This window comes from Oryctolagus cuniculus, chromosome 4, assembly GCF_964237555.1.
Source record: "Oryctolagus cuniculus chromosome 4, mOryCun1.1, whole genome shotgun sequence".
In the NCBI taxonomy this organism is placed as follows: domain Eukaryota; kingdom Metazoa; phylum Chordata; class Mammalia; order Lagomorpha; family Leporidae; genus Oryctolagus; species Oryctolagus cuniculus.
Genome location: NC_091435.1, coordinates 95,047,415 through 95,061,603, shown reverse-complemented (window position 1 = coordinate 95,061,603; position 14,189 = coordinate 95,047,415). Strand labels below are relative to the sequence as shown.

The following is a 14,189-nucleotide window of genomic DNA, read 5'->3' as shown; positions in this document are numbered from 1 at the left end:
CTAATGTGTCCCATTAAAGGAAGCCGGCCAGCTACTCAAAATGCAGGCACAGTGCCTCAGGGGAATCAGAAGGCCTCCTGGGCTTAGTTTTGCAAATTGGGCCCTCTTTAGGAATAGCAACTGTGACAACCCCCTCTAGGACACTAGAAGAGCCTCTTTCAGTCTGGGTCCCAGATCCAGTCTCATCCATGGGAGGTGGGAACTGTGTCCTGTCTGCCACCTGCCTCATGAGGTCAGCCAGTCCCCTGGGCTCTGACTTCTCTTTTTCTCATCAACTCTCTCCCATCTTTCCTCTTTGGCTACTTCCTTGGCCCTTTGCCTTCGATCAACTTATCTTTCCACTTCTCTGGCCTTTTTTAAATCCAGAATTTCACTAAAAGGTCCTTGTAGAATTGTTTTGCTGTACAATTACTCTGGGCCCATAAATTAGCACATTGAAGATAATCAGCATCTGTCAGCAGGAAGTCCTACACTGTTTTTCCTTAAAATTTTTGAACAATTAAAATTGTACAGTTACTGCACATTCTCTTATGGTGGCCTGCAATACATGATGGCTTTTGCAAGATGTTCTTTACCACAGTGCTATGAGGGTAAGTATTGTTACTATATGGAGCAACTATGTGAAATTATCATAGTATTTAGGACTAGACACCAGGCTTGTCTGCTTGACAGTTATACAAGTCAAAAAAGATATAAGAAAAATTAATGAATTAAAATGAATTAAAAATGAGAAAGGGGTTTTCTGTTTTGTAATTTTAAAAAATTCTATCTTTTTTTCTTTGACAAAATTTTCAAATTCAAAACACCAGCCCATCAGCCAAGGAATTATTTGGAGAATTATAAAAAGATTAATTTTTGAAAACTAGCAACCATCATATAAAATAACTTAGTCATCTTATTTTTACACAGATTGGTTAGACAATGTGTGGTTTTAGCAGGTCTTCATTTTCTTGTTTATTACAGTCTTCATCCTTCATAAAGCATCAGCCAAATTAAAGTTAAAGGCCAACAGGAGTTAGTGAGAGATGGGTAGAAAAAACCAGTGTGATGAATTTTGCTTCATAAGAGCACTAACAAAGGTCACGTATAGGAAAAGGTTACAACCCCAAACCAAACCAAGGTGAACGGATTATCAGTAGCCATGCTCCCGTTAGTCCAGACAAGTCACTAGTTAACTCTTGACTACAGAAAAGCTCTCTCTTGACTTCAGAAAATCAAGCCAAACAATATTTATAACGGGCACGCACTAAGGCAGCAAGTTGGTATCTGATCAGGACTCTACTTCCTGCTAATAAAAGGAAGTCCTTGGGCAAATCTGAAAGTGATTTACCATTTTTATGTCTCACCCAGATATCTCATCTGAAATACTTCTGAAACCATCTACTTCAAAGCTACAGCAGCATCCCACAGGGGTTAAACTTCTGGAAAAGCATTGTGAAACCAGATTGCCTTAGAAATTGCCACTTGCCCATTTGATATTGGCAAATAACAACCAGATTCCAAGAATCCTACCGTGTTAGAGTTAGCAAAGAGACTTGAGCTCACTGTTCACCTCACAGGTTAAAACAAAAGTTTAGGAAAAACTGAAAAAAGCTAAGAGTGCAAGTGCATTGCCAAGGACAACTTGAGACAGTTACACAGGCCCTTTTAAACTCCAATTCTCTTTCAATTGTATCATTGTGCCAAGTAGATAGAAAATGTGTTGATTTCATCCGTTTCAATACAAATAATCTTCCAGACAAAGGCAGCAGGTAAATGGTTGTAAAATAGAACCTCACTATTAAAAAACTTTACAATATATTAAGGGTTCAACTCACCCTCCATTCAAGGTCGTTCATGTGAATCACCTGCTAAAATGTGAAAAGCAAAAGAAATGTTTCTCCAGTATTGCCTACACTGGTGGTTCTCTGAGAACAAGAGAGTTGATCTGAGAACAAGAACACATTCCCCCTCATTAGCAATGGCTAACTATATGGTGATTCCACGGAAAGGTACACACTCACATCCACAGGTACACTTAGGAGGATTGATCCTAAAAGGGCAGCAAGTAAAGATGGAAAGGATTCTCCAAGCACCACCCCTGCCCTGGCCTCTACCAAGGAGAAAAATCACTAAACAATAAACATGCTTATGGAGCATCTCCTCTGTGCCAGGCACTTCTGAACAAAAGGGTAAAATGTTAACCTCAATTTTTTTCTTTTCTTTTCTTTTCTTTTTTTTTTTTTTTTTTTTTTTTTTTTGACAGGCAGAGTGGACAGTGAGAGAGAGAGACAGAGAGAAAGGTCTTCCTTTGCCGTTGGTTCACCCTCCAATGGCCGCTGTGGCCGGCGCGCTGCGGCCGGCGCGCTGCGGCCGGCACACCGCGGCCGGCGCACCGCGCTGATCCGGTGGCAGGAGCCAGGAGCCAGGTGCTTTTCCTGGTCTCCCATGGGGTGCAGGGCCCAAGCACCTGGGCCATCCTCCACTGCACTCCCTGGCCACAGCAGAGAGCTGGCCTGGAAGAGGGGCAACCGGGACAGAATCCGGCGCCTCAACCGGGACTAGAACCCGGTGTGCCGGCGCCGCTAGGCGGAGGATTAGCCTAGTGAGCCGTGGCGCCGGCCCAACCTCAATTTTTTGGACTTGCCTGACTTGGTTAACCACTGACACCTTTGTTTGATGAATCTAGATTTATATATAAACAATACAATGAAAAAGTCCCATTTTGACTTTAGCTACCCTAAATAATCTCTATTCTCCCCCACCTTTTTTTCTCCTTAACATTTATCACTGTCTAAACATAATGTACTTATTCACTATTCCTCTCTTTTCACTAGAAAAACATAAGCCCCAAAAGGGCAAGAATATTCATCTGTTTTATTCACAAATGTGTCTTATCTAAAACACGTAGTAAATGCTCAATAAACACTTGTTGACTAAATGAATGGGAAAAAGTGAATGTCAACACCCCTACCTCCACACTAGGCAATTCTACTTGGATCATCTTCTTTTTCATCTTTTCAATGGTTTCACCCACCATTCTCTTTCATTGTTTTCTCATGCTGGTTGTTTGGCCCGCTGTCCTCTCAGGGCTTTTTCTGCTGGCTATATCTAAGGCAGAGTGCAGACATTCTGGGCTCCTTGATCATTTATTATATGCTTATCCTTATCTATGCCCTCCCATCTTCTACTGCACCTGCTCTGCCAACTCTTATCCCAATATCACCATCTAACTTATCTCACAGTTTTCCAATCTAGTGTAGTGCTAGAGAAAAACTTTAATTCATGCTGGATTAGACCACTAACAGAAAGATAGTGAGCCCAAGAATTAGAGAATTAGAGCTGCTTTTGAAAACTGAGTATAAAATGAACTACCTGGTGTCATTGGTTCAGTCAGCAAATTTTCGAGTGTTTTTGTCTTGTAAAATGGTGATAATAGTACGTATTTACATCATGAGAATTATATTTGAAATGAAATAATGTATGCAAAAGCTCGCAAAAGATTTAGAGGCACACAGAAAGCGCATAATTAACATTAGCTTCTCCTCTTTCTCTTCCTGTAATATATTTCACTAACTTCTAGAAATACCCTCACACTCTTTCTTTGAGAGATTAACAAGAATATCCATGCTTTCTGATTTGAATCCTCTTAATTTTCCTTTCTTCCCTTCTTTTCATATCAGAATTGCAACTTTTGATTCAGAAATAATGTTTTTCTTCTTTTCTAAGACTAAGCCGCTATGCATGGCATGCCAATAGTTTTCAACTCTGGCTGCACATTAGAACCATCTGCAGAGCTTTTAAAAATGCAGATTACTGGGCCCTACCATAGTCCAATTAACTATGAATCTCTGGAGATAGGAACACAGCCTCACTATTTTTCTTTCTTTCTTTATTTTTTTTGGTAAGTTCTGTGAGAGGGTGCCAAAACAATTCAAGAGGTGTAACTATAGTCTCTTAAACAAATATTGCTGCAATAAATGGATGTCCCCATTCAAAAGAATATAATTGAGGGCCTTATAATATATGTAAAAATTAACTCAAAAATGGATCACAGACCTATATGTAGAGCTAAAAATACAAAACCCTTAAAAAAAAAAAAACACAGAAACAAATCTTCATGACCTTAAGTTAGCCAAAGCTGCCTTAGCTAAGACACCAAAAACATTAGCAACAAGAGAAAAAAAAACAGGTAAACTTCATCAAAATGTAGGTTTTTTTTTTTTTTAGATTTTTTAATTTATTTATTTGACATGTAGAGTTACAGAGAGAGAGAGAGAGAGAAGAAAGGTCTTCCTTCTGTTGGTTCACTCCCCAAATGGCTGCAATGGCAGGAGCTGCGCCAATCCGAAGCCAGGAGCCAGGTGCTCCTTCCTGGTCTCCTGTGGAGGTGCAGGGGCCCAAGCACTTGGGCCATCTTCTGCTATCCCAGGCCACAGGAGAGAGCTGTACTGGAAGAGGAGCAACCGGGACTAGAACTGGCATCCATATGGGATGTCGGCGCCACAGGCGGAGGATTAACCTAGTGCGCTATAGCACTGGGCCCAAAATTTAGTTTTTTTTTAATGCAAATAGTATCAACAATAAAGTAAAAGACAATCCATAGAATGAGAGAAAAATATTTGCAAATCATCTGTCTGATAAAGAGCTTATCTACTTTAGCTATAATTTGACAATGAAAAAAGCACAAATAGGGGCTGGCGCTGTAGCACAGCCAGTTAAGCCTGTGCTTGCAGTGCTAACATCACATAAGGGCACCAGTTCGAGTTCCCGCGGCTTCACTTCTGATATAGCTCCCTGCTAATGCTCCTGGAAAGAAGCAGAAAACAGCCCAAGTGCTTGAGCCCCTGCCAAGTGCTCCTGGCTCCTGGCTTTGGCCTGGCCTAGCTCTGGCAGTTGCAGACATTTGGGGAGTGACCCAGAGGATGGAAGATCTCTCTCTCTCTCTCTGTGCCTCTCCCTCTCTCTGTGACTCTGCCTTTCAAATACATTTTAAAAATGCAAATAAATAAATAAATAAATAAAATTTTAAAAAAGCAAAAATAATCTAATTTTTAACATGGGCAAAGGATCTGAATAGATACTCATTCAGAGAAGACTTACAGATAACCAGTAAGCACATGAAAAAACACTCTACATCATTAGCTGTCAGCGTAATGTATATCCAAACCACAGTGACATCCTACTTCAGACTCACTGAGATGACTCTAATCAAAAAGACATGAAATAACAAGTGTTGATGAGTGTGTGGAGATATCAGAACCTTCACACATTGCTGATGGGAATGCAAAAGTGTAGAGCCACAGTTCATCATATCCTCAAAATGTTAAACATACAGTTATCATACAACCAAGCCAATTCTACTCCTAGGTAAATATCAAAGAGAAATGAAAACATATTTACACAAAAACTTGTACACAAATGTACATGGCAATCCAAATGTCCATTAACAGTTGAATGGATAAGTAAAATATGTATATTGGTATATTATTCAGCAATAAAAAGAAATGAAGTGCTGATATGCTCTATAATGTGGATGAACTTTGAAAACATTATGATATATTGTATGACTCTATGTGTATTAAATGTCCAGAGTAGGCAAAGCTATATACAGATAGATATAGATAGATATAGATACATACACACACATACACACCCATAAAGTACTTTCATCATTGTCTAGGCCTGGAATGAGGAGAAATGAGGAGTAACTACCGAAAGAATCCAGTTTCTTTATGTGATGATGAGAATGTTCTAAAATTGATTGTGATATAATTGTATAACTCCATGAACATACTAAAAAGCACTGAATAGTTAAAAAAAAAAAAAAGGAGAGCCAAAAGCTCCATAGCTAATTCTAATATTAAAATAAATCTTTCTAATAATAACTTTAGATGCCCTAGCTTTAAAAATTGCATCTTCTCAATCTTTGTCTCTCCTGTATTTTTACTACAAACCAACACTGAGCTGGAATGTGATGTCTTTTGAATTTTTTTTTTCAACAGCAGAGTATTCTTGGGCAATTTTCTTTATTTTAATCAAAATTACAAGAGTCAGGCTGCCACCTGGCAGAACTGGTCATCTTGGCCATCTTGATTTATTTGAGCTCCCCAAGCGATTAATTCAACTGTAGCACTTGGAAAGAGGGTAGGTAGATGGGGCAAACCAAAGTGACCGGTTCTGCCATCCAAAATCTGTTTGTTCTGTCTTACACCAGCGAATGTGGCCTCTGGTCCTTAGGAACCATTCTTTTGACAACTGCCTAGGACACAGCTCTGGTTTGAAGGACTTTGTTTACTAAATAAATTAATTCCTATTTCTGGAGAAGCTTCAATTTTTAAACAGAAAGCCATCTATTGAGAGTCTCTGATACACAGGATTTTATTGTTTGATATTAAACAATTAAGAGTTATTGTTTTTTTCTACAACTACGCTATACATGAAAATCAATATAATCTAGAATACAGCCACTAAGAGTGGGGAAGACAGGGGGATTCTACATCCATTCTCCATGTTAAAGAGACAGTTTTACTTTAATAAATCCAAAGTGCAGGCTATACTTCTTTCATGGAAACACATCTCTCTTATGGTGAAATTTGTGCATAAAAGACAGACTTTGATGAGCTTGTCTGAAGATGAATTTGATTACGTAAACACAATTTTTAAAACATATCCTACAAATTTGGCCTTTTGATTTGGTAGACTTCAATAATTTAAGATAATTTTCAAATTGTTGATTTCAACATAGTCTCTGATGGTACACAAAAAAGAAAAATGCTAAAATAAGTGAAGTTGTTTACAAATAAAGGAAAAAGTGTCTAAAACATTATCTTGTTTGTTCAAACCAACAAATAGAAAATACCAAAAATTTAAAGCTGCAATTGTCTGAGAGCATAAGACAAAGATCTGACTCAGAATGAAGCAGAGGTTTTCCCTTCAGTAACTCTAAAGTGTAGTCAGACAACCAAAATGAGTGAGGGCTTAACCAGGATGAGAGACAAAAGAAAAAGTTACAGTTTCAGGAATGATCATTTGGAAAATAAATGAATTTACAACTGGAAGGTTCATTAAGAAGAATAATTCAAAAGATATCATTAAAACCATAATTTAGAAGCTTTGCTTCACAAGGAAAGATTTTAATATGAAAACCTCCAAACTAAGTATTGATTATGCAAGGTAAACATGACAAGGCTGGATGGAAAGACACAGCAGGCATTTTGCTCGCGTAAGCGCTCTCTCTCTTGCTTACTTTCTCTCTTTCTTCCTGGAAAGAACAACCAACCAACTGCTAGCTGCAAACTCTGATATAAATTGCTCAAAGTGAGGCAGTTGGGAAACAGAGATTATTTGGGGCTAGGAGCTGCCACAGGAGCAGAAAAATGTCACAATGTCACATCTCTCTTCTTTTCCATCACAACTGACACAGGAATAAACCAGAGAAAACCAATTTAATCACAAATGCTAACTTCACATTCAAACTACAAGCAAACTATCAAGCCAACTTCACACATGGAGCTTATCAGAACTTATCCATGTTTCCCCAAACACAAGCAGAATAAACTACTTAGGGAAATATTCATGTGTACCTCTACACAATATATGGAATTTAGTAAGAAATCACTTAGTTTTAATTAGAGGTTATGTGAAAAGCTATGAATTTAAGGGTAATTCCCTTTTTGCCTGTGTTGCAGGCTTTTAAGTTTTTGATAATGCAAATAAAATTCAGACAGACACAAACGTGTATAAATACACCACTGTAATGCCCATCATAACAGCTTTTGACAATTGGTTGAACAAGTACTCATCTTGCCCAAATGGCAATCACAAGATGTTGACTGTTACACAATTACGAAACAAAGGCAAGGTGAAGGGTGAGAGACGGCAGAGAGGACAGCAGCAGGGAAGGCAAGTGTTCAGCAGGGTGGAACTGCGCCTTCCTGCCAGCCTGGCTTCCCCCGCACCTTCCTGGTGCTCTGGGTTTTCCTCTCAGGGCGTTCACTTCACCTTTCCGAGAAGCGAATCTCCCCTGAAGGAAACCCAAGCCAGCAACCAGAGGTGAAGCGGTAACGTGCGGAACCGTTAATGAAAAATGTCCACGTCTAAGCAAGCAGACAAGCGAAGGAAAACCAGCTGTCAGTTTCAGAGGCTCCGAGCTGTAACGGGGTTTCGGGTTTCTCTGCGCCTCTGCCTCTCTTGCTGCTGTGTCTCCCTCGATAACACCAGTTTTCTAATTACTTCAAATCACAAATACATTCTCTGAAATGAATGAAATAAATGCTGATGAAACAGAAAAATAGAGTGCAATACTCACAACAATGAAGGATTCCTACACATGCTGTCCCATTTTCTTGCTTTAAAAAGTAGAAGGTTAATTTAAACAGCCTTGCAAAATGATAAAAATACGGGCGAGGGGGATTCCAGCCACACAATCCTCCAGCCCACTGCAAAGGAGCCCACAGGCTTGCTGACGTCACAGATCATGAATGGATGTAAATTGGGTTGGTTTAGGATTCCGCACAGACTTCCCTGTGGTGTGTGCAATGAAAAAAAAAAAAAAAAAAAAAGGGTGTGGGGAGGGTCCAGAGTACGCCTGGCCAATAGGCTTCAGGCAGTCACAGGCTGCCTTCTTTTAGAAGGAATCTGGTCACAGAATAAACAGAGCCCGCCAATCAGGCGTCTGCTATTGCCTTAAGACCGACTGGTCGCTGGAGGGCTGAGTGTGTGTGCGTGTGCGTGTGTGTTTCAAGTCATAATAATATTATTATTGATATAGAATGAGGGACTCAAAATAGATTTTCAGTGAAGTCAATGCTATCAAAAATACACATAGAAGAAATCACATTTTTTATTCATTGGAGCTATTTTCTTTAATGCTTTTCTTGTTGTTCAGCAACGTGAGATAAAAACAAATCAAAGTCATAGAAATAGTTTCGAAAACGGACTGACAGGTATACCCTGCACAAGACAACTCTAGGAGATTACTTTAAAACGTTTGTGGAAAGTGGAATAAAAAGCTAAGTTTATTGTGTGTAAAAGACAGTATATGTATATATACGTATATGAGGGGGTCTCCAAAAAGTTCATGAAAAATGCATATTATGAAAAACTATGCATGAATTTCTTTTCATTCCATTTTTTCCATTAACTATTTGAAGAAAAAGCAAAATAATAATAAAAATACTTGGGAATAAAAATCTAGTGACTAAGGAAACATAAATATCTGAGGTAATATTATATAAGTGTAACTGTTTTGTATAACAATAACATCTTACTGATTTTTCTGACATTTCAAAATTGGGCACGGATTAGTCACTTAATGCTATATTTAAATAAGGTTCAGTATTTCCCCATATGTATATTCAACTTCTGACAATAAATTAAGACATGGGTCCAAAATGGTTCTTACTAATCTTTGGGCAAATTTTGGCTTCAGTGATAGATCTTATTATTAGCAGTAAAAATAGCTGTGTTAAATTCACCCAAATGGGTGACAACATTTCTCCACTCTTTGTACCTTTTCAAAGTCACACAAAAGTGAAGGTTAATATAAATTACCTTGCCTGTAGCCCACCACCTTGCTCCATAATTGCCAACACTTTTATAAAGAATGTTGAACTGACCATGTTGTTTATGAGCTTGGGAAATGGTCTCAGAGCCTTGAAATTGGAACAGCAGTGGTTAATGTAAGGCCTCAGTTATGAGGTGTCCAGTGACCAAGAACATTCTGAACAGAGATCTGCTCTCTTGATCAGATCATTGTGTGTGCAGCAGGGAGAAGGAACATGGTTGCCTGTTTCTGTGCAGTTCTGGAGTGTCCAAACCTGACCATTAATAAATATTGCACAGTACTTAGCTCATTTGGTAAAAGAAAACTTTCCAGGATTATTTTACATACAGCAAAGATGTTTAGTGTACTGTCCTACTATACACTTGGGCAACATAATATCGTTGGCAAATACACAGTCAGCACATGTCTCTAAAGGAAGTTATTGAGGAATGTTAGGACTGAAAAGAACCAAAGAGGTTTACCCAGGTAAGATGAAAGTGCACAAGACCAAAACAACATTGGTGTATACCACATAAGCCTGTATTAATACACATGGCCTTATATCAAGACTCTTTAGATCAACAATGGAAAGAAGATGAAGAACTTATACCTTCCTTACTATTTGAGGAGAGAGAGAGAGACAGAGAGCTCCCATCTACTATTTCATCTCCTTAACACCCACAACAGCTAGAGTTGGACTGAGGCTGAAGCTGGGAGCCGGAAACTCAATCCAGGACTCCCACATGGGTGACAGGGACCCAACTACATGAGCCAACACCTGCTGATTCCCATGGTCTACATGGGAAATCAAGAGCCACAGCTGGGACTCAAACCCAAGTACTCTGATATGGGATGCAGATGCCTTGGCCTAATAGTTAAAGAATCACATTTACTTTTTCTTGCAAAATAATACACATTAACTATAGAAGGAATTATAGTGGACTGTCTTATTGTAGGCTATGTTAATAAGATGGCCAACAAGCATATCAGGTTATATACATTAAATATCTACAGTTTTCTGTATGTTAACCATACCTCAATAAAGTTTTTCTAAATGGATTTACTTATTTATCTGAAAGGCAGAGTGACAGAAAAAGAGAAAGGGAGGGAGGGAGGGAGAGAGAGAGAGAGAGAGAGAGAGAGAGAGAGAATAGCTTCCATCTACTGGTTCACTCCCCAGATGACTGCAACAGCCAGGGCTGGGCCAGGATGGAACCAGGAGCTGAGAGTCCATCTGGATCCCCTACATGGGTGGCAGAAATCCAAGTACTTGGTTCATCTCTTGCTTTCCCAGTTGTATTTACAGGAAGCTGGATTGGAAGCAAAGAAGAAGCCAAGACTTGAACCAGCACTCAGATATGGGATGGAGGCATCCCATGTAGCAGCTTAGCCCTATGCACCACAGTGCCCATACCAATAAAGCTTTTTTTTTTTTTTAAATAAGATGGCCAGATCTATTATAGAAGCTAACATATCTGCTGTAAGGTTCAAAAGCAACATAATTACTAACAGTAAGTCACCAGGGTTGGGGGAGTCTCAAAAGCAATTTGACAAAACAAGGTCTAGAAATGTTTCTAATGTTCTTGGTTCAAAGTACAGTCTTGCAAATAAAAACCAGCTGGTTCTGTGGACATGCCACTTCAGTAAGAAACGTAGAGCAACTTGATCTGGGTTATGGGTTAGCATGATTTCCTGTGCCACAAAAATATCAACTAGGCCAACAAAGATTCTTGTATGTCAAATATCATGTAGAATCATTTGGGAAAATAAGCTGTCTCCCCAAATGTTGGAAGTTGTAGAAGTCATTCTTAGAGGAAGCTGCTTTTTTTGTTTTGTTTTGTTTTTTAATTTTAGGGACACAGGAAGAGAGGGAGAGGTCATGGAAGAATGTATACTCCAGAGTAGTACTGGCCAAGAGAACTTCCTATAATGATGGAAATGTTCTCTAATTTGCAATTACACAGTAGCCCCATATTGCTACTGAGCATTTGAAACATGGTTACTGTGTGAGGATTTTAGTTTTAATATAATTTTAATTAATTTAAACTTAAAAAGTTACATGGAGCTGGTAGTTACCCTATGAGACAGTGTAATTCTAGATAGCAAGCCAAGTCCCACCATCATAAGTACTTTTTTATTTTAGCATGTAGGCATGCTAAGTACAGAGGACTCCAAAGCCATTGTCAAGTAAGTGAACTCTTTTAAGAATCAAATGAACCTCTTCAAATTTCAGTAATAATTACAAGATGACTATGGTCTCACTATCCAAGAAGACATGGAAAACTCAATATTACATAAAAATATAAGTATAGAAGTTAAGGTACAACTATTCAGCTATAAAAACAAACTTCTAGTTTTTGGGGTTTGTGTGTATGAATCAGTGGATAGAGGATCTCTTTCTCTATATCTCTCCCTCTCTCTGTGACTCTGCCTTTCAAATAAATAAATCTTCTTTAAAAAAGAAAGAAAGATCTAAGAAAAATTAAGTACTGGGGCTGGTGCTGTGGCGCAGCAGGTTAAAGCCCTAGCCTGAAGTGCCGGCATCCCATATGAGCGCTGGTTCTAGTCCCAGCTGCTCCTCTTCCGATCTAGCTCTCTGCTATGGCCTGGAAAAGCTGTAGAAGATGGCCCAAGTCCTTGGGCTCCTGCACCCATGTGGGAGACCAGGAAGAAGCTCCTGGCTCCTGACTTTGGCACAGCTCCAGCTGTTGCGGCCATCTGGGGAGTGAACCAATAGATGGAAGACCTCTCTTTCTGCCTCTACCTCTCTCTATAACTCTTTCAAATAAATAAAATAAATCTTAAAAGGGGGGGCGGCTGGCGCTGTGGCATAGCAGGTAAAGCTGCTGCCTCCAGTGCCAGCATCCCATATGGGCAATGGTTCAAGTCCCGGCTGCTCCACTTCCGATCCAGCTTTCTGCTGTAACCTGGGAAAGCAGTAGAAGATGGCCCAAGTCCTTGGGCCCCTGCACCCGTGTGGGAGACCCAGAAGAAGCTCCTGGCTCCTGGCTTGGGATCGGCGCAGCTCCAGCCATTGTGGCCAATAGGAGAGAACCAGCAGATGGAAGATTTCTCTGTCTCTCCTTCTCTCTCTGGCTAACTCTGACTTTCAAATAAATAAATAAATCTTTAAAAAAAAGAAAAATTAAGTATTACAAAAATCTGTCCTTGTATCAAGGAAGATCATCTAAAAGCTACAGCTATCTAAAAATCATCACCCTATTACCCTTTAGTAGAGTCACTATCATTGAGTATTATGGCCTGCTTTTTTATCAAGAATTATTGAAAGAAGAACCATATTGCTTCTGTGTTGTCCATTATCTTGCATGATGTAAGGAATTCACATGAAGAATTTGTTTTACAATTTAATACCAGGGGAAAGTTTTGTTCTGTCCTTGAAAAATTATTAGGCATCCACCTTTTAGTTGACAGCAACGTAACCCACTGATATCAATTTTTTGGTTCCTACTTCTGGGAAGCTCAGAGTCAACTTTATGCTCAATTTGTATATGTATATGTGTATACATATATATAATGGTATATATGTTGTATAGATACATGGTTTTGTGATTAGCATATTAGCTTTCTTATCCTATGGTGGGTTTATTTTTCTCTTTTATTTGTAGTGGTATATATATACTGGATTTCAATTCTTCAATATTTTTTATCAATGATAATAAGTAGCTGGAGAAAAGCAATTGGTATCTTATATACCATTTAGAATCAATCTTAATGAAGTTTTAAGGTATTATCCTTCTCAAAAGGATGACTATAAATGAAAGATATATTTTTTCTGATAATGCAAATGCACTAAAGCAAATCAAAAGCAGATGATTTCTCAATAAAATACTAAACACTCCTGAAATACCATTCCATAACATACAAATTCTGGCAAAGTACCATAAACCAAACCTTTGTAGGGCTAGAAATAGTTTAGTTTATAAGGGCACTTTACACACTGAAAAAGCAAAAGGAAACTCTTCATTCATCAACATAAAATTCATACTATGTTCTGATAGCACATATAAAACAATTCTTTACCATTTAACTTTTTTTTTTTTTTTTTTTTTTTTTTTTTGACAGGCAGAGTGGACAGTGAGAGAGAGACAGAGAGAGAAAGGTCTTCCTTTGCCGTTGGTTCACCCTCCAATGGCCGCCGCTGCAGCCGGCGCACCGCGCTGATCCTGGCAGGAGCCAGGAGCCAGGTGCTTTTCCTGGTCTCCCATGGGGTGCAGGGCCCAAGCACCTGGGCCATCCTCCACTGCACTCCCTGGCCATAGCAGAGAGCTGGCCTGGAAGAGGGGCAACCGGGACAGAATCCGGCTACCATTTAACTTTTGATTTTATTTTAACTTCTCCTTCTTTAGTTAGATACAAGTTGGCATTTCCATTTTGGTCTCATAGTACAAACAACATAACTGATGATCAAAATATCAGTAGTGGACATTCATATTTTTTGTTGTTGTTTAACTCTGCCCTTACGTCTTCTCCAGCTGAGGGAAACATTCCTCCTGAACTTTCAGGCCAAGCAGTTCAGATGGAGCTGACCCTGCCTGGGGCTATGGCTCTGAGAGCACTTGGCACAAGCTTGGCCAACTCATCTACTTGGTCACAAAGATTAGCAAAAAGATAGACACAAGATCTGAGCCAGCCAATGAGAATC

General features: G+C 39.2%; 1 protein-coding gene across 3 annotated transcripts in view; it reads right to left on the bottom strand.

The window, feature by feature from the left end:
- The window catches only part of MAP3K13 (mitogen-activated protein kinase kinase kinase 13), a 196,498-nt gene that overhangs the window by 106,097 nt on the left and 76,212 nt on the right, over nt 1–14,189 (bottom strand). The window contains exon 1 of one of the 3 annotated variants that reach the window (XM_051818832.2): nt 8,291–8,543. The exons of the other annotated variants lie outside the window; for them this stretch is intronic. The gene's annotated coding sequence lies outside the window, so the exon portion shown is untranslated. Of the gene's footprint in view, nt 1–8,290; nt 8,544–14,189 lie in introns of those variants that run through there. 3 annotated transcript variants of the gene reach the window in all.